Source organism: Microtus ochrogaster, chromosome 6 (genome assembly GCF_000317375.1).
Source record: "Microtus ochrogaster isolate Prairie Vole_2 chromosome 6, MicOch1.0, whole genome shotgun sequence".
NCBI lineage: Eukaryota > Metazoa > Chordata > Mammalia > Rodentia > Cricetidae > Microtus > Microtus ochrogaster.
In genome coordinates this window covers 142,756-161,999 of record NC_022013.1, presented here as the reverse complement: position 1 = coordinate 161,999, position 19,244 = coordinate 142,756, and the positions used below count along the sequence as shown (strand labels likewise).

The 19,244-nt window shown below is 36.7% G+C and overlaps 1 protein-coding gene across 5 annotated transcripts in view; it reads right to left on the bottom strand.

Annotated features, from left to right (window-relative positions):
- Positions 1-19,244, bottom strand: part of R3hdm1 (R3H domain containing 1) — a 131,645-nt gene that overhangs the window by 98,276 nt on the left and 14,125 nt on the right. The window contains exon 1 of one of the 5 annotated variants that reach the window (XM_013346656.2): positions 3,512-3,687. The exons of the other annotated variants lie outside the window; for them this stretch is intronic. The gene's annotated coding sequence lies outside the window, so the exon portion shown is untranslated. Of the gene's footprint in view, positions 1-3,511; positions 3,688-19,244 lie in introns of those variants that run through there. 5 annotated transcript variants of the gene reach the window in all.

The following is a 19,244-nucleotide window of genomic DNA, read 5'->3' as shown; positions in this document are numbered from 1 at the left end:
TAGCACTAGCACAGGGGTTTCCTCCCACATGCAGACTCAGAGACCATGTGATTTTAGGAGTTCATGGCTCCTCACAATCACCACATAAATCTTAACAAACCTTGATTTTTATTTCCTGCATGCATATTATATAAATGTACAATCAAAGATTTATATTAGCTACATGTAAACATATAAACACATCAGAAAATATGCAAATCATATAACAAAATGATGTATAACTGTATAAATCAGATTTACATAAGATCATTTAATGCGACATATTTATAATACTATATGATGCATCCCATTTTATAACACACACGTATAAATAAGAATTGTTGGTACCTATCTATAATCCTAGCACTTCAAATGCTACATGACAGCAATTTTGAAGCCAGTTTGAAATATATAGAGAAACCGTATCTTATACACAATATACAACTATATTTGTATGCTAGTCATGTATATGCATCTGGAGAACTAAGAATTAAGAAATATATATTTACATGCATATAAACTTGCTCTGCTCTGCTCAAGAGAGAACATAGGGCTAAGTACTGAGATATTAACTAAGCTTCCTTGAATCCACTGTATTCACTTTGACTTTGAGAAATTTAGAGGGTAAATAATATTGAGTATACAGACTGAGTAGCTTTTGTCCAATTGCTAAAGATCAGCAGTGTTCTGTATTTAAAAACATTATGCCATATTTTAGAGCTGGAGAGATGGCTTGGAGATTAAGAACATCTGTCCTTTTTGCAGTTCCCAGCATCCATTATCAGGTGGCTCATGATTGCCTAGAATTCCAACTCCTTGCACTCTGATACCCTCTTCTGGCCTTTTTGGGCACCTGAACATACATGATACATATACAGACAAGTAGGCATAGGCATACATACCCTTTTAAATGACATTTGCATATACGTGTACATATATGCTTGCATATCCAACCTTTGTACATACAAACAATAGGGTGTCTGTCTGTCTGTCTACCTTGCCTAGAGGTAGTTTTATTTATATTTTTAACATTCCTTTCATTTTGACTTTTACACAAGATGAAGCGTAGAATTTTCTTTATGTCATCATTTTCCTCAGAAAGATTATTTTGCATTTTGGATTTGGGAATTAGGAATGGCCAGACTGTGTTCTGTAGCAAAATTAACACAAATCAATTGAAATGAGTATTGGTTAGCTATAGAGGAATGAGAAGACTTACAGAGACAATGAACTTTTGGGGGGGGGTGATCTAATTTCACCTCCACATCAAGGATCTAATAATATAGCAGAGACATATAGTACAAAGCAGTAAAATCATTAAAAGAAGGTAGAAGTAATAAGTGCTTGAATTCGGCAGTGGGAGATAGAGGTATATGTTAAAACAGATTTAAATAATGATATAAAAAGGTCACAGAGGTATTGAAAAATACAAGTTTATTCATAACCTACAATATTATTAAGAGGGAATTAACTATAGGTATCTTTATTTTTAACTGCTTTCTACAAACCTGAAAATTTAATAGAAATTTTCATTTAAGAGAAAAACCTCTGTCTCTTAATGACCTGTCCATGTACAACTTGAGAACACAAAGCATTTAAAAATATTCTCAGTATGTAATAACTTCAATCTAATTACAATGCTTCAAGCATGAAGCTCTAAAGAAAACTGAAAAAGGTTAGATGTCTGTTTATTTTGACATATAACCTTAGGATCACAACTCTTACTAGTTTGAGAGAGAACAGAATTTAACATAAATTTAATGCAACCAGTAACTGCTGCTGACTAAACAGCAACCACAAGAAAAAAGGTTAAAATCAACTGCACATCTACATTAAATGAAAATTGAAACCTTATATACGAAGCAGTGGGAGAAAGAGCCATGAGAGCAAGCAATGGAAAACAAAAAAACCCAAAGACCAGTAGTCCGAGACAGGTCTATAAACACGACGACAGAAGAATGAGGAGAGGCCAGAGGAGGGATGAGAGTATGGGGAGAAAGGAAGAAACATGGTCAGACAGACAGACCAGAGACTAGAAGAAAGGGAGAGAGAAGGAGGGAAAGGGAAAGAAAAAGAAAATCAGTGAGTGTTGGGAAAAGAGAAGAAGAAGGGAGAACAGGAGCGAAGAAATTAGTATAGAATCAGAAAGGGGAAGGGTGAGTCACCAAGTAGATGTACAGTTTTCTGATGGGAACATCTGAGACAGAGTGAGAAAGAAGATGGAAGAGGGGGAGATGAAGACAATAGAAGAGGCAAAGAGAGACATAGACAAAAAAAAAAAAACAACTCCAACAACAAGAAGAAACAATAAAGGAACAGGGGACGGGGTAAAGAGAGCTAGGATGCTTGGGTGAGAGCAGTTGTTAAGAATATATAAGAATATAAGGTAAGTACTGCTTGTTTTAACTTTTAGTTCTTTTTGAAGTTTTCAATATAAAATTGAAAAAATCTGAAGCTAACAAGAAACAGTGATAGGATTTTCTGAGCATGAGGTTGAAATGATAATTTCCACAAAAGTCTAGATTCAATAATAGGTACTAATGTACTTATGAATCTAATTACAAATAGAATTGAGAACTGGAGGAGGAAGAAAAATGATACCTAGTATTCATAAACAGCCATTTAGTGATTTCCTATGTTCTCTAAAATGAACTGTTTCTTAAGAACAAAAGAACTGTTATACAAGGGGAGATGTTTAAAAATAGCACAGCAATTACAAATCTTGAAATTTCAACTAATTCCAGGTAAAAAGCATGTAAACTCTTAAAAATTACCTATAAAATTTTATAAACAAGCCAGTTACACCACTGGGGACATGTTGTCATTATTAGCATAACCCAGGAGGTAAGAGTCCAGTTTTGAGGAACCAGAAAACAAGGTGGATGTCAAGGTTTTCAGAAAACAGATAATTTCAAGAATTAGAGGTAGACTGGTATTTTTCCTCTTTTTGTAACACTAGGTATTTCATTATGCCAACTACAAGACATATCTAGGTTTTTTTTCCCTAAGTGCTTGAAAAATTACCTACACCTCCCCAATCAAGGACACAAATAGTAACATGGGTTTTGAAAGTTAAGGTGCTCAATTTCTTCATTTCCAACCAGTATCCCATTCACATTGTATTTATTTCATAAAGAAATTTAAAAATTAAACAAGTCAATAACCTGCCCATTTTATAACGAACCTGAACAAGACATTTTTAAACTATATTTTGCCATTTATATATACATACACATATACACACACACACACAAATCAGCACAGATGTAAATAGCTACATCCACATGATATAAAAATATTTTTGAAAAACTGAGGTACAGAGAGAAACTGGCATTCCTCTAGAGAAGTGCAGGACTCTTACCCATCTAAATGCACATACATCTTTGTAAAAATAAATATTTTTAAACGCCCTAATTTTGGATTTTATTGCATATATCCACTAATAAAAATGATGGTACTAAGTAAACAAACATAATCTATCTTTTCAATTGCCTTTCATATGCATTTAACAAATGAGTTCAGAATCACATACCTTCATTGCTCTGGTATTTGCTTCATCATACAGAGTTACTGAAGGTTTACATTCCATACTGTCTATACACTGTCGCTCCGCATTGCTCCTCTACAGAGTCAAACACACATGTACGAGCGCCAACGAACGAACACACACTCACACACAAACTCAGATTAGTCAGGCACCAGAAGCAGAATAAAGCACTTACTGAAGACTAAGAGACAATAGAAATCAACAACTGTATGTTGTGATGTCAGTAATTCTCTAGCCAGTCACCATCCAGAGTATCTGGAATGCATCAGAAGCTATACTGAGCTTCTTCATTAGCAAGTCAGAAGCAACGATATAAAAGCCAAGAATCCTAATGTACAAAGACTGTCAGAATTTTGGAAATTTCTTGCTATTAAAATATTTTTGCACCAGGATACCAATCTCATCATGATGCAAAAAGGCAAGATGGTCATATTTTCTAAAGAATAAAATACGAATCTGGTATGATATATATAAATAAAATTTTAGGGTTTTGTTTTTCTCAGGTCAGGATCTCACTATGTAGCTCTCTGGCTGTCTTGGAACTTACTAACAGCCTGGCTTTGAGCTCACACAAATCTATCTGACTGCCTCCTGAGTACTAGAATTAAAGGTGTGCACCACAACACTCACCTACAATATATATAAATTTTAAGCAACTCTCTAATTTAATCATTAAAAGCCCCCCCAACACACACATACATACACACAGACACATACACACCCTGTCTCCAAAAGCTAAAAATTACATGACACTTTAGCATCTTCAAACTGAAAGAAAATGCATTTAGAGCACAATTCATTGTTGTTTAAATTATTTTTTGCTAAAATAAAACGACTTGCATATCCAGGCAGGAGCATTACTTCTTCACACCAATAGATGGAGACAGTGACAAGCTATGGCACAGGGTGGCTCAGAGAGATGCAGATGTCAACCCTTAGTCCAAGGATGACTTAAAAGAAATGGAAATAAAAAGAAACTTGGTGTTCATTAAGCATGAGAAGACAAAATAAAATGAAAAAAAATTATTTTCATCTCTTGGATAAAACACTGAATAACTGGAACAAGTCTTTTTATTCTTCTCTGCCTTAGTTTCCTATTCTGTTTCACAAAGACTGCATCTCCACAAGCATGCAGAAATGCTCTAAGGACAATGTTCACATAATACTTGCACTAACTGAAGAAAAGTATGCAAACCATTAGCTAGAAATCATAGAACTAAAATGTCTTATATGAAGTGTATAATCTTACAGTCTATGAGATCAGCTAATTGGGCTCATTTTAGAAGTGGGACAAACACTAAGACAAAAGATACAGACTTCAGAGTGCCTAAGTACTATTATATTCCTCTCCAAAACATACAAACAAACAAACAATACCTCCCACCCCACCCCACCCCCAAAAACCAAAAACAACAAGCTCTGGTTCAGGTTCACAGACTTAAATATATATAAATCCACAAACTTTTCTCTGACTATTCAACAAAGATGATCTAACAATTCATAAAAGAAATGAAGAGAGGGAGAAAAGAACCTTTCTAACTCAGTTTAACATACACACGATAACAAAGCCAACTTAGATAATTAATGGTGTAGCACTGAAAATAAGGTTCTGTGTCTAACTTAGAAGTTAAAGATTAAAAAGGGTTGTTTATTACTGGAGTTTGCTATCCCCCTTGAGTGCTGAGGACTATGTCCAGCCTAACTCGGCTGATCAATAAGCACTGTGCACCACTGGGGTTTTACGATCAGCAGAAAAGCCTTTTTTAAAAAACAGCCAGGTGGTGGTGGCGCACGCCTTTAATCCCAGCACTCGGGAGACAGAGGCAGGTGAATCTTTGTGAGTTTGAGGCCGGCCTGGTGGTCTACAAGAGTTAGTTCCAGGACAGGCTCCAAAGCTACAGAGAAACCCTGTCTCGAAAAAAACAAACCAACAAAAAACAAACCAACAACAACAAAACCCCACATATATATTAAAGGGAAGCTTGAACTTGACAACAATAAAACCATTTTAAATGTGTTAATTATGATTTGTCATAATTAAATGAATGCTGAATTTATAAGACCTAGTAATTTCCAAATCTTAAAAAGGGAATCATTTGAAGCATTTTGGTTTGTCATACCATAAGTGCTTTGCTTTGTTTTATTATATGTGTCAGTGTGTCTATCTGTTTCTTAACAAGTTTCTTTGTAATTTTAAAGTAAAGATGTCTTGAAATTATGCATGCTATAAGAAGCAAAGATTTTATCTGAGAAAAATCACTTGTACCCTTTGTTAGAAGCAGTAACTATTTCTGGAAAAACTGAGCTGGGATGATTGATTTGGGGGAACTTAGACTAGCATTCGATTTTAATATTTTTTAAATAGCTGAACAGAACATACATGATAAAGGATGGTACAATGGAGAAATGAGAATGGGAAGGAAACTGCAGACAAATTAATATGAAATTCCTCAGACAAGATACTCTAGCATAAGCTGTTATTTAGCTCCTGATATAATAGTCATTTATGCTTTTTCAACCCTAAATATGTAACAATTATACAGTTTAGACTATTGACCATTCTTTAAGAAAGCTACCCTAAACTTTTAAAAACATAAAATTTAGGGGACTGAAGAGATAGGTCAGTGGTTAAGAACACTCCCAACAACTACATGGACTCTCACAACCATTTATATACTGGGATCCGATACCCTCTTCTGGTGTGCAGACATACATACAAACAGACTCACACACATAAAATGTATAAATGAATTTTTATATATACAATATATAAATAAACTTTATAAAAGAAAAAACACATGAAAGTGAACTAAAGCATTATATTAGATTGATTTTTAGATGTTTTAAAAATTGAGGATAATTGTGGAAAAACATGGTATAAATATGGTTAGTATATTAAAATGTATTTTATTAATTACAGAAATTAAAAAAAAATTAACCAAGAAAATTAAAGAAATTTAACCAATATTAACTAATTTAACCAATGTTAAATCTCTTGAGTATGATAAAAATAGAGGGAAGAAACGAGGAAAAATCCAGGAATGGATAGAGATGGGCGTGGGGAACTGCCAAGTTTTGTGTGTGTGTGTGTGTGTGTGTGTGTGTCTGTGTGTGTGTGTGTGTGTGTGTGTGCGCGCGCGCGCGCACACAGGTATGCACACATACACAAACTCACTCCCTGGCAACATCAAAGGGCTTTGACTTCAGGTTTTGAACTCAGAATCTTCCTTCCTCATGCTTGGCTCGCTTTTTTCCTTCGTGAGGTAAAATCCTTTACTAAGTTAAAACAGTTTTTAAACTGTGATGATGTGTTTATTAGGATTTTTTTTTTTAAATGTGTGTGTACAACAAACACAACCCAAGATTTTTTTTTTAACAATGTTATGGACAAGGAGACCATTATATAGTAATACCTCACTATCAGTACATATACATTCTACTTTTGAAACAGATTTGAAGTAAAAAACATCTCACATAGAAATCTAAAATGAAATACCTGGCACTGTCCTGCTAAGGCTCCCCCTACTACCTGACTCCAGGCAGTACTGCCCTCCTGTGGCTCCATCCCCTGGCATCTTGTGCTGTAGACACCATGGCAACCAAAAGGATGATCAAAGCTTTTAAACTCTGGAAGTGTTTCCCTCATCCCTTAAATGTCTGTTTTACTAAACAGGAAATTATAACACCCAAAAGGAAGAAATTTACTTTCTGTGATCTATTTTTTCTTTTCTGTAATGTAGAAACCAAAACCAGGGCTTCCTATATACCATGCAGACACTCTAGAAGTCTGACTGAATAATTTTTCACTTTTTATTTCTTAAACAGCATAATACTCTCAATAAAAACACATATTCCTAATAACTGGCAATAAGCAATAAAAGCACGAAGGTTTGGTTTGTCAAACTCATTGAAACAACACACACATCTATAATATGATGCTTGACAGGAAATAAAATAGAAACACAGTAACTGTTCAGTTAGAAAACACCCCAGAAGCATTCCATTCCATACCTTATTTACAGGTCAATAACTAAAATTCAGGCATCTGATCCGTTTTACATCAAGCCTGCTAGTAGTAAGATTAACCAGCTAATGAGAGTCTATACTAACAGTCTCTGACGCATTACTTGGGTGATGCCTCCAACAAACCTGGCTTTACCTGTTTGTTGGCTTGCTTAACTCTTAATGACTTGCAAATATGAGTAACATAAACATGAAGGGATTAGGAATCTCATGAAATAGAGTCTATTGGACTTGTGATCCAAGAATGTTCTTTCCTAGAGTTTCATCCCCATCTTTCCTGCCCCATGTCTAGCTAAAATGATTCTCCAGCTATCTTAAGGCATAATTTGAATTTCGTTCAAAACGTCCCAACGTTTGTTCATCCATTTATAGTGTGTTTGTGTGTGTACACATGCATGCACAGGACAACTTTGTGGCGTTGATTCTTCCTACCATGTGAATTACCTACTGAGCCATCTTGCCAGTTCTCAAGAAGCATTTACAGAAATCTTTTTCAGGTCCACAATTGAATTCAGGGTCTTGTTTAGGCTAAACATGCACATACATATTCTACTAAGCTAAACTATCAGGATCTCAGTGTTTCCTCTTTGTTGAATATATAGTTAGCCTGTACCTACATTAAGATTTTAGTGTCTGATAACTCATTACACCTGAAATTAATTAATAATGCTTGTCTTATTTTTGCTATTAAATAAAAAAATGTATAGTACTATAGCACAAATTCTAATTGGTTTTAATAATAGAGACTCCGAGTCAGATATAGGGGTAAATGCTGAAAGATCAGAGAAGCAGAGCAGCCAGTCACTAGTTCTTACCACTACCAAATCCTCAGACCAAAGGGGTGATCCTGGTATGAATGCCCTGAGCTCCTGTCTCCTCCCACCCAGTCAGATCCCTTCCTGTTTTCACCTTCCTAGTACTGGGATTAAAGGTATGTGACTACCAAGTAACTGCTCTGGTTATGTGTATGCAAGTAGTAAGCAGTCAGTTCTCTACACTGGTGTACATCATGAGAGTACTCAAGAGACAATGTGCAATTATACCAGACAGTCACCGTGGAACTTAACCATCATTTTATTTTCACAGAATCCCATAGAAAGAACATTGCCCCCATGACAGCTGGAAGTAATTCTAGAAGATGACATACCCTCAACCAACCAAGTTTGTCCTCAGGGTTAGGGACATCATTTAGGGGTTGATTATAATTGGTATAAGGTTGGGGGGGGGGGAATTTTGTAGGCTCAGGAATCTCTTTGGGAAAAAAAGGAGAGGAGTGCTGTGGGACAATGGTCTTTCATCCTGTCACTTGCATTATTTTTAATAAAACCCTGATTGACCAGAAGCCAGGCAGGAAGTATGGGTGGGGTGACCAGGCAGGAAGTAGAGGCAGGGCAACAAGAATTCTGGGAAGAGGGAAGTTTCAGTCTGCAGTTGTGACCCAGATGCAGAGAAAGCAAGATGTGACTGCCTTCCAGAATAAGGTAGCGAGCAACGTGGCTAACACAGACAAGAATAATAGGCTAATAGAAGTATAGGAGTTGATAAGAAGCCTGAGCTAATGGGCCAATCAGTTTATAATTAACGTGTGATTTCTTTGGGACTGGATGGGACATAAACCTAGGTGAAAATCATGTTTTGGAGGTAGGAAGTAAGGCTTACAATCATCTGTGTTTGGGAACAAATCATGCTACTGCCCAACGGTATTCAAAGTGCTTGGGTGTACACTGGGTCCTAAGAGAAAAAGTCTATACAGAGAAATAACAGGGATTTTTTTCCAGCTTGTGTGCTGTATAGTCTAGGATCTTGCAAAGTTACTGCAAGATTCACACAGTCACCAGCACTACAGGCACTACTCCTGATCCTCTTAGAATTACAAAGACATTCTTTCACGTTTGACTGTATCTAGGTACAAAGCATTTGGTGTTTTTTTCTCCCTCTAGGACAAACATATTTCTATCAGATTATTCAACCAATTATTTTTCCTCCAGCTGAGTCCTATTCACCAAACATATTTCTAACTATAATCTAACATCCAACTAAAATCTAACTTGAAGAAGAGTATACTGGTATGATAGTTAGGTTTTGTTGTTGTTGTTTTTTAAATCAACTTCACACAAGTTAGGGCCACCTGGGAAGAGAGAACCTCTTTAGGGTAAGCCAGCTGGCCGGTGAACTCCTGTGATCCACTACCTCTACCCTTTAAAGCTGGTGTTACAGGTACCAACAACCATGTCCAGCTTTTTGTATGCGCGCTGGGAATGCGAAACCAGGCTGTCTTGTTTTCATAGTTAGTACCCTTACCCGCTGAGCCACCTCTCCAACTCCAATTAAAAATTCTTTAGGAGATTAAGTGGTGGTGCACACCTTTAATCACAGAGGTGGGAGGGTCTTTGTGAGTTCAAGGACAACAGCCTTGCCTACACTGAGAGATCCTGTCTCAAAAGTAGTAATAAAAATCTTTACCAAATATCCTTACAAGTTTTGGGGATGATGTGCAAAAGCATTAAAAGATGACAGCAAATATCTAACAATCAATTTTGTAATAAGTGCTTAGTCTATGTTAAAGTTCATCAACTGAAAAGTCCTACTGGTAACATTCAAAGCTCGAGTGGCCTATGCACCTCAGCACAACGAACAGCGATTAGCCAGTTACTGTGAAGATCAGAGGAACTTCGTTTTAACCCCCTTAGTTTTGTCCTGTTTCTCTTTAAAAATAAACATTTTATAATTCCTTTTAATAATTCCCTCTATGATATGGCTTCCAGACTTCTGCCTAGCTATTCTGGTGACCAATTCTGTAGGTCAACTTTGTTAATTTGTCCTTACACACTTCTACTGATACTTAGTGCTGTCCTAAACAATAACAAAACCAAACACACAAACTACAATTCAATATTATAAATGTGATCTTATGACTTTATACTGAATTGATAGTTTCTCATGAATTGGGAACCAAGTATTTTTATCACTAGTGTAATTGTTTTTCTAAACTTAAATGCTTGTTGTTTTATTATTTTCTAGCTAATAACTAATTTTGAGCCTAGTGTTTTATAGCAGTAATGACAATAAATAACTTTTCCTAGACTGACAAATTAAGGGAGATTTGAAAAGTGTCTTAGGATAGTGAAGCTTCTAAGACATGTCATTTCCACCCAGAGGCTTAAGTACAAAATCCTAGATCAAATGGGAGCAAGACTTGAGCCACTAGAAAGGATTTTTATAAATGGAGTCTCCAACAACAGGCCATCTTACAGACTGCAGTTTGGACATACGAGAGCCATGTGTTAGCTGAGATCAGCCATGTGCTAGTTAGGTTATGCTCTGACGATAAACACCTAACCTTTACCAGATTAACATGCAGACTTCCATTTTGCCTACACTACAGACCTGGTATCACTCTAGTGACTCTACAACAGATATTAATGAAGGTCCAGGCCCGCTTTCTCTATGTTCCTTACACTACGGAAGACTTTTAGATTTTTTTTTTAATTTGTGAGCACAACATAAAACAATTACAGGAAGAAGAACACGGCCCAGAAATGGAACATGGTTTACAGGTCTTGAAATATTTACTTTGTGACTTCCACATGGTGACTCAGATGCAGGCTGATTCTACCTTCTGATTCTGGTGTCTTTCTCTTAAGTGCCTCTGCCATTTCAACACACAACTTCTATGCACACAATCAGAACAAGTTATATGCTTCTTTCTGCCAAGCTGCAGTAGGAATAGCTGTGTCTGATTCCAGATGCCCATAAAACAGAAGAGTAATGAGTATGGGTAAGTACTGCACGATGCTTTATGTTTTGTTTTTGTTTTTTTGATTTTTGAGACAGGGTTTCACTGTAGCTTTTTGGTTCCTGTCCTGGAACTAGCTCTTGTAGACCAGGCTGGCCTCAATTCACAGAGATCCGCCTGCCTCTGCCTTCCGAGTGCTGGAATTAAAAGCGTGTGCCACCACCGCCCGGCAATTTACGTATTTTTTATCTGTACTCAAATATTGTATAATTATAAAGATCTCAACTATAATGTTCATTTTTAGCAGAAAACTTAATAACATGGTATTAAAAATAAAATGGATTCAGAAAGTCAAATATCAAATTATTAGCTGGGAGATGCCATGCTCAGCATTAATGCAGGGGGTAGGCCCTTGGTCCTGCCCCAACTTAATGTGTTGACTTCCCAAGGGAACTCTTATCCATTGAGAGAAGTGGATGGGGTTTGGGCTGGGGAAGGTGGGAGGAGGGAGTAGAACTGTGGATGGAGCATAAAATGAAATTTAAAAAATAAATTAAAATACACAAAACTCAAAATATTAGCTGGTAGTGCAGCAAAAATAAAAGCCTTGTCTGAGTTAGAACTAAAACAAAGGAATCTAATTATATATTATAGTATATTTAAATTCTTTCATTTATAGACTTCCATCTTGAGTATGCCTACATGTTACTACTGAATCAAAAGGGTTGAAATTTTAAACATTCTGTAATTTATAACCGAAAGATCTTCAAGTCTTGAAGAGAAGTATGTTTGTGTGCTGACTTTGTAAATAAAAGTTAAAATAATTTATATGTCATCACTACAGAGAAAAACAGCTATTTAAGAAATCCCAACTATCTCCTTGAACTGACATAGTAAATTATGGAAGATACGCATGCTGAATTATACATGATAGTGAAGGATTTTCTACACTGTTCATCTGTATCTAATGTGTATACTAAAACAGTATCTTTTCCTTTTAATTTAATGTATCTGTTTTATACCTTGGTCAGAAGATTTCACTTACAAAAACATTAAACAATTAGTTTACAACTCAAGATGGATTAAAACCAAGAATTTAAAAACCACCACAGGTCGAGCTAGTTCCGGGACGGGCACCAAAGATACAGAGAAACCCTGTCTCGAAAAAAAAAAAAAACAAAACAAAAACAAATAAAAACCACAGGTCAGCATATTGATCCAAATAATAACTTCTATGCAAACCAGTAAACTATATATGACAAGAAGTATTTTGAAACCCAAAAATGTTAACTCACAAAGAGAATGTTACTTGTAACAGAAAAGAAAGACGAAAAAACAAATTTTAAAAGCCCATATCTCAAAATCAAACTAACAAAATTAGTCTTGTTTATCCTAATATGGTCTATCTTAGGAAATAGCCCAAATGGAGAAAGACATAAAATTCAAAGAAGTTTGATGGACTTCAATAAATGATAACTAGCTCGTTAAGTAAAGTCTACCACTATTATCACGAAAAGCCTAAGATCATGGTCTCGCAGTATATACTTCAAATATGTCTGAGGATAAACAGATTCTACAGCTAAACAGTAATGAGAGACAACCAACCCCTATACAACTATCTGAAGATTAAATTATGGTGTGGGAGGCAGAGAAATGAAAAGGCCTAAGGAGTTCAGTACTGCTAGTAATTAAGCAATTTAACTTTACAAATCTCCTTTCAGGCAGGTGTAGGAACAAGTCTGTAATTCAAGCTTGTCAGCAGGCTGAAGCAGGACGATTACAGGTCTAAGACCTACCTGGGTTGTACAGCAACATCAAGGCCAATGTATGGGACTTAAAAAGATTTTGTCTCCAAAGTGGCTGACCAGCAAACTACAGATCTACCTGCATAAAACGGAGAGACTGAAAACAGAGACTAGCCTCTGAAGCAGAAGAGAAAGAAGCCAAGTCCGACTAAACATCTATCATGTCTGTCAGTGTCCCCGCCTCCATTCTTGTATAATCCAGAGGAATATTTTTATCAACTCTTTTGTAAATGAGAGTTTTTCATCTCTAGAAACATTTTTAAAAGGTGGGGAGAAATCCCTCCTCATTCCATTTTTTAAGTGTAAATGATTTTTTTTAAGAGGTTAAATTACTTGCTGGTTGTTTATTTTTTTGGTAAAACCAGAAAAATAGCAGGATACTGAATCAGGAGAAGCTGTGACTGTCTTGGGGGTCATCATAACATTCATAGAGGAGGCTAGTCTTATATCCTACAACACAAAGCATCCTAAATGGTTATTTGGCGTCTCGGTCGTGCATGTGTGTCTGGAATATTTTCAGTTATATCCAGTTTCGTGTTTCTAGTAGAACTGTTGGCTAAAAACCCACTCCTCAGTCCTTGCCCTGTCAGGACTGTCTCTGATCATGGCGGTCCATTTTCCTAACAAGTGTAACAATGTGCTGTGAAAAATTGAACTTTTGAGTGTGTACTACATGTGGCAAAAAATAATGAGTCAGTGGCGTTGAGGATTGTAAGCATTTGATTGTTATGTGAGGTCTAGGGAAGACTTGCCAAGTTTTGGGATGGAACATCACTTGGAGTAAGTTCAAAGAGAAACAACACATGGCTCTTGGGTACATGAACACAACGTATGATTCCTCAGAGCTTGGGTAAAATTCTTAAAACATGTTTTAAGGCAGGGTGGTGGTGGCGCACGCCTTTAATCCCAGCACTCAGGAGGCAGAGGCAGGCGGATCTCTGTGAGTTCGATATCAGCCTGGTCTACAAGAGCTAGTTCCAGGACAGGCTCCAAAACCACAGAGAAACCCTGTCTCGAAAAACCAAAAAAACAAACAAACAAAAAAAAAACAAAACAAAAAAAACCATGTTTTAAGAATTGAAATGTCTGTGTACTTTACTCTTCAACCAATAAAATCTCCGTTCTGAAAGAGTAAGGAAAAAAAAAAGATTCTGCCTCAAAATGAAATTTTAAGAAAGGTTGCCTGGGGATGCGGTTTAGTGGCAGGACACTTATATAGTAGTACACGCAAGACTTGGGGTTCAACCCTAGCACTACATATACAACATATAAAGAAATGAATTAGTAAGATAAATTGGTATTGCAAGTAAACATCTTTAAAATATTTTTTAAAAATGGTACTGTTTTATACCATATACTGTTGTATACATCAAGTCATGCCCAAACTTTGGTTTGATAAAAATCTCTCTCTCTTTTGGCAACAAATTGTACATACTGTTATTACCAAGTATTTTAACTCTGTTTTCTATAAATATGATGTGTACACAGGAAATAAATGGATCAAGTACCACCTGTCAAAAACTGTCCAATAAAATTCTTTAGTGGTTGGATTGCTGACCCTGTTTCTTTAGCTTCTGTTCTAACAGTGATAATAAGAACAATGACTAAACCTAAATGCCATATGCCAGAGAAATGTCAACCACATTTACATGAATTAAGTCATTAGGTCTTCAAAATATCTCACCTGAGTTACATTAAACATTAATCTTAATCTTACACATGCAGAAATTAAGGGCAAGGAAAGTTTAGTAAGCTACCTAGCATATTACAGGCACTAAATACAGGGGAAGGAGAGAAAGAAGTGCAAGTTAGAACTCTCTACTAAGGTACATATTTAGCCACAAGTGGCTATTGAAAATTTTATTAATATTAAATAGAAATGTAAAGTCAATTCTTTAGTTATGTTAGATACATTTGAAGTGCTCAGAACCAATGTGCTAATAATGCTGTGCTGGGACCTTCTGACATAGAATGATTCTGTTGTGGAAAGATACAGATGGACAACACTGCTTTATGATATTAACCACCATGTAGTAGCCTTAAGGTGAAAACAAACACAAACTTACAAATGAACAGTATACTTTAACTTCAATATTTCCAATGGTTTATCCTCCCCCTACTCACTGCTATTTACTATCCACAATATGTCTTCTAAAATCAATCCCTCTCTCTCCTTTCTTCCCTCCTTCCACTCTATAGCTTAGGTTGACCTTCATTCTCCCAACTGGGTTAGGGGCATCTGCCACCAACTCAGCTAAAATGTGTACTTCTTTAGCACTGTGGATTCCATATCCCATATCTACTGTATTCTAAGAGCTGATGTCAAAAATTTATCTTGTACACGGGTTCATTTATTTTGTTCAATAAATCCTCACTATATATACTGACTGACCCTTGTTACCTTTGGGGTCCTTAGTGCTCAGTTCCTTTTCATCTGAGAATAGATCACTCTTGTCAATAGCTTTGCCTGGCACTGAACTCAACCTCCACTTCTAGACAAGGAATGAATGTATGATTTAGAAACAAATCATACTGGAGTTTCTGGCCATAGTTCAGAACTGAACACGTGTCTTAAGTTGGGTCACTCAATGGATCTTATGATATTTTCTGTCATGAGATCATTTCTACATAGTCAGAGCCATAATGTTTAGGTAGGACCAGATATTTGTCCAGACAACAAACACGAAGCTGTACTACATCTGCAGAGAAGAGATCAAAGTAAGGGTAAGCCCCTAGCTTACTCTTAAGGGCCTAGCTGTAGCTTAAACTTTGGAAGCTAGCATTCAGATGAATTAATAAATTCATCCTTTGCTGTGTTAGGATGTTTTGGATTTCTTCTGCATACAATTAAAAAGAACAAGGGTAGAATCGTCAGCTATAGGAGTTCGGAATCTTATATTATTTGAAAAATAAAGTATGAATATACCTTTATTACTAGCTATATGTGTTAAAAGTGGATAACCAATAAAAAAAAGTAAATAACCTACAAATTACACAAAGAGAAAAAGAGACAGAAGTAAGTCAACAGCAAACAACTACTTCCTTCAGGGTCACTTTATTTGCTAATTGCCCCTAAAAAACAAGAGGAATCAAGCAATGTTCTGGATCTTTCATTAGAGCCAAGCACAGGTTTGAAAGTCATTTAGGGAAGGGGTTATCTGTGTGGTCTTAGGCCGCAGTCTGCTTTATGGTTTTCAATCATTAAACAATGCCCTTTTCTGGAAAAAAGGGTAAATATATAGTTAAAAGTAGAATAATATGAATTAGTATATAGGTAGCTGTAAACACTTAAAGATATATTACAATTTTAATAAGCTTTAAAAAAATGAATTGTAATACAGTTTCAAAATAACAATATTTTATTTTATAAGTTTTCTAAGTCAGAACCTACGTTTCCCAATCTCTGTAAATCAGAGATTCACAAATAACCTGAAATACAGCACATACATGGGATCATTACTAATATTTAGCATGTCTTTCAAGATGCAACCATATTGTAGAACAAAACACGATTTTAATAATTTTTGTAGCCATACACTATTCCAATGCACACGTGTAGTCTTATTTTATGTATCAGTTAATACACTGAGTTGGTTTTACTTTCTTCAATATTGCAAATAAGGCTATTTCATTATGAACATTTACATACAAGTTCTTGCCAACATATTTCAGTTTCTACTTAGGAATATGGAATTCTTTAGTTATAAGGGAACTCCCATTCAATCATTTAAGTGTTAACTAGTCAAGGTACTGGCAGACATCACTATGGTGGATACGCTGATGAAAAAGGTCTCTGACTTGTCTACCTGATTTTTAACTGTTTTCCCTTAGCAGGAATGGTCAGCAGCATAATGGAGAAAGTTTATTTCTAAGACAAAAAGGGCAGGGGCTAATAAATAAACCCTTCTATTTGTCTATTAAGGTTACAGTGACAAAGTATAACAAACCACAGAAATGTAATATCCATAGTTCTTAAGACCAAAAGTCCAAAAGTAAGATGGTAGCAAGGTTGGTTCTTTTCTAGGGCTCTGAATGATGCATTTTGGGCCTCTCTGCTTGGTTTACCAACAGCTGTTTTCATGTTCATATGATGTTTTACTGAATGAACACTCGTCTCTAAATTTCCATTTTAGAGTTATCAGTTATACTGGACAGGTGACTTAAAATACTCTACTACAACCTCATCTTAACTAATTAATGACTGTTTACAAGTAAAGTTACATTTGGAGGTAGAGACTTGAACTGTCAGCATATCAATTTTAGTACACCAGTGTTATAAACATTGCAATTTAAAAATGGTGATGGTAGAAAAATAATAGTCTTCTTCTTCTTTTGGAGACAGGGTTTCTCTGTAGCTTTGGAGCCTGTCCTGGAACTAGCTCTTGTAGACCAGGCTGGCCTCAAAATCACAGAGATCTGCCTGCCTCTGCCTCTGAGTGCTGGGATTAAAGGTGATGTGGGAGTGTCATACATCAATCTGTTGATTTCATTGGCTAAGCAATAAAGAAACTGCTTGGCCCTGATAGGTTAAAACATAGGTGGGAGGAGTAAACAGAACAGAATGCTCGGAGGAAGAGGAAGTGAGCTAAGACTTGACAGCTCTGCTCCCTGGAGAGAGACACCATGCTCTCCTCTCCTGGGCTGACGTGAGAGACTGCTCTCTAGGGCACAGGAGATGAAGCTCTGACCCAGGATGGACATAGGCTAGAATCTTCCCGGTAAGCGCACCTTGGGGTGCTACACACATGATTGGAAATGGGCTAGTCCAGGTGTGAGAGTTAGCCAAGAAGAGGCTAGATATAATGGGCCAAGCAGTGTTTAAATGAATACAATTTGTGTGTTGTTATTTCGGGGCATAAGCTAACCAGGCGGCTGGGGTGCTGGGGACGCAGCCCGGCCGCTCATACTACTACAATTGCCCAGCAATAGTGCTCTTATATACCTTTAAAAATGCCTTTGGCCGGGTGGTGGCGGTGCACGCCTTTAATCCCAGCACTCAGGAGGCAGAGGCAGGCGGATCTCTGTGAGTTTGAGACCAGCCTGGTCTACAAGAGCTAGTTCCAGGACTGGTTCCAAAACCACAGAGAAACCCTGTCTTGAAAAACAAACAAACAAACAAACAAAATACAACAACAACAACAAAAAATGCCTTTGGTACTGCCATGAATACATTCAAGGTGTAAGAAAGCATTGTATTTGCACTGTAATAGGTATCATAAGTGATGTAGAGATAATGTAAAATATATAGAAGGATGTGCACAATTTACAAAAATAGAGACTTCAGGGCAACTGTGGATTTGGTTATAGAGGGGTACTTTTGTAACGAATCTCCAACACATGCTGAAGGACAAGGGTATACACAAACATAAAAAGGAATCCTGAACTGGGCATTGGTGGTTTGTGTCTTTAATACCAAGGACTCGGAGGCAGAGGCAGGTGGATCTCTGTGAGTCTTGAGGTCAGCCTGGGTTGGCCTGGTCTACAGAGGGAGTTCTAGGACAGCAAAAGCTACACAGAGAAACAAGTCTCAAAAACAAACAAACAAAAACAAAAGCAGAAACAAAAACAAAAAAAGGAGGAGGAAAAGGAAATCTGTCTGGGCCATGGTGGCACAGGTCTTTAATCCCAGTACTCAGGAGGCAGAGGCAGGAGGATCTCTGTGAGTTAAAGGCCAACCTGTTCTATAGAGCAAGTTCTAGGACTGGCTCCACAGCTACTGAGAAACCCTGTCTTAAAAGACCAAAACAAATAAACAGAAACAACAACAACAAAACAAAACTTGCATGGTCATGAATATATCTAAGCTACAAAAATCAAATTCATAAAAGTACAAAAGAATGATGATTACAGGGCTGGAGAGATAGCTCAATGGTTAAGAGCATTGCCTACTCTTCCAAAGATCCTGAGTTCAATTCCCAGCAACCACATGATGGCTCACAACCATCTGTAATGAGGTCTGGTGCCCCCTTCTGGCCTGCAGACATACATACAGACAGAAATATGTACATATAATAAATAAATATTTTAAAAATAAAAAGAATGATGATTACAGAAGGGAAAGATGCCAGGCAATGGTGGCGCACGCCTTTAATCCCAGCACTCGGGAGGCAGAGGCAGGCGGATCTCTGTGAGTTCAAGACCAGCCTGGTCTACA